Below are 2,327 nucleotides of genomic sequence, written 5' to 3' on the forward strand. Positions count from 1 at the left end.
CTTATACCTACCATACACCAAGCTCTGTTCAAATGAAAACAGCTTTTTTTTTAAAGTTGGAAAGAGATTTACTTTCTTACCTTTCCAACCCAACTTTGCAGGTATCATGAACTGTACAGCACAAATACAAAGCGGTAAAGTATTAAACTTTGTCAACGCATAGAATTTTGTATTGGAGAGTAGTCTTCCAGTATAAACCCTAAGCGTGGCATCATGCAAACACCTTTTACTATGGTGCAAGGGTGTGTGCATTTGAGCAAGGCAGGCTATGTATTCCAGTACTAGATAAGAGAGCGACGGAAACATACCTTTGAAGGTATGGTGCGTTGTGCTCTCTCCTTTTCGTGCAACGTAGTGCAATAACTTTGTTTACTAGACACTGTAAAAACTTCCCCTGCTCTTTGTTTTTCCAGACCAAGCACTCTTAGTATATACTTCCTACCAGTATGGATGATATGTGACCATGGACGTCATTTAGAGGTCGCCAGGCATTGCAGCTGCGACTCCCGGCTAGCCCTTTGCGACCGCTGGCTCTGCCTTTGCGACCCCTGGCTACAGAGGTGTCAAAAGTAGTGCCAGGAACACAATGACAGCTTGTCCTAATGCACGTCAGTTGAGACTCGCTCTCTTTGTTTTCTGTCAATTCTTATTACACTAATAGTGAATATTAACATATTATTCACTGCTAGTTTGCTAAAAAAGGGACAATTAGCCTGAATATGGCCTTCCATGGCAGTTGAGGAAAGTAAAACTGATTTTAAATGTATGCTGTACGTGTGCTTGTGGGTGTATTTGAGAGAGTGTGTGTGTAAAAGTGAATTTGTGTGCATGTGTAAGTATGTGTCTGTGAGTGAAAGTGGAGGTCAAAGGACATGTGATGTCACGTCTGCTACTTCTGGCATTTTGGTGAATTGACATCCATGCATGTGACTCAAGTAATATTTCCTATACTTTGTTTAACACACTTGTATGGCTCATTTCCTCTGTACAATATATTTGTTATGTAAAGTACTCTGACAGTCTACATTGGGATGAGTAGTGCTACAAAATAAATAAAAGAGAGAGGGGTAAGGAGAGATGAGGGGCACCATTCCAGGGCGGTAGTGAGGGGATCCCTGAAGAACCCTGACATTGTGTGTGTGGGGTGGGGGGGGCAACAACGATTATTTTAACGGCGTTCACCACTGCTAAAGCTAGCCCTTCATTTCAAACACCCAACACCATAGCCACAATTTCAATCAATATATCCGCTGGGCTGGCACACTAACATTTCCGCCTCCACCGCCAGTAAAACTCTGACCTCAATACTAATATCTGCACTTTCTAAAATTTAGCATAATGCATTGCCGTCTTTATGCCGGCCATTGATAGAGTATTTCCGGGTTTCAGTTCACTGACTCATACAGCAGGACTGCATTACAGTTCCTGACTATAGAACATTCTTTGCTTAAGAAGATCAAGTCCCCCTTATGGTAAATTGTGGTACTACACACCATTTTGAGGGTTAAATGCGTACTATGAAAACGTTGTTTCGTAATAAACTTTACAATTTAAAGAACATATATTTTAGGAAAACGTATAAATTATAGTAATTTATACTGAACAAAAAGATGTATTGACCCCGACGTGATTTGAACACGCAACCTTCTGATCTGGAGTCAGACGCGCTACCGTTGCGCCACGAGGTCCTACGTAAAAGCGATCCATATATACTATATGGAGCATTTTCTCCACCCATCGTGGTGCTGGAGAGCAATTCCTGTAGATTAAATGCTCATTTTCATTGTTTTATCACAGAAAGGTCAACCAAAACAGCCAGTAAACAAACCCCAATGTCCAAAAAAGGACAATACAGTTGATCTGCATTTGATACGAATTAAGTATATAATGGTAGTTTATTCTCCCCGTAAAACATTTATGAGAAGCGGATGCAGTAGCCCACTACATGTTTCTCTCATGTTTCGATTATACACGCACACTTAATGTGTGAGTAAATCTGCCCACAGGCGACCACTGGTTTATCCGGGACAGGATGTTGTGAACGTTGTTGAAAACCTGCAAACTTGCTCGATTGTTGTCATTCCCAAACTTTTGCAAGGGACATTCCCTCCTTCTATATGACAGGAGAAATATGTGTCCGGGGCTGGCAATTAGTGGCTGTAGCTTTTAAAAGATACTTTACTAACTCTCATTTATAACTAACTGGATATAAATATTTGTTCCAACTACACACGTAGCTGGTAGTTATATATTAGTTGATTTCTAAAGAAAAAACTGTTGGCATTCAAAGAGAATGTACTTCAGGGTAATATAACTAATAGATTGTT

At 40.5% G+C, this 2,327-nt stretch overlaps 1 non-coding gene across 1 annotated transcript; it reads right to left on the reverse strand.

The window, feature by feature from the left end:
* Positions 1–1,616: 1,616 nt before the first annotated feature.
* On the reverse strand, positions 1,617–1,688 carry TRNAW-CCA (transfer RNA tryptophan (anticodon CCA)). Its single transcript has one exon. It is a non-coding gene; the product is annotated as a tRNA-Trp (tRNA).
* Positions 1,689–2,327: the final 639 nt, after the last annotated feature.

Source organism: Pleurodeles waltl, chromosome 12 (assembly GCF_031143425.1).
Source record: "Pleurodeles waltl isolate 20211129_DDA chromosome 12, aPleWal1.hap1.20221129, whole genome shotgun sequence".
In the NCBI taxonomy this organism is placed as follows: domain Eukaryota; kingdom Metazoa; phylum Chordata; class Amphibia; order Caudata; family Salamandridae; genus Pleurodeles; species Pleurodeles waltl.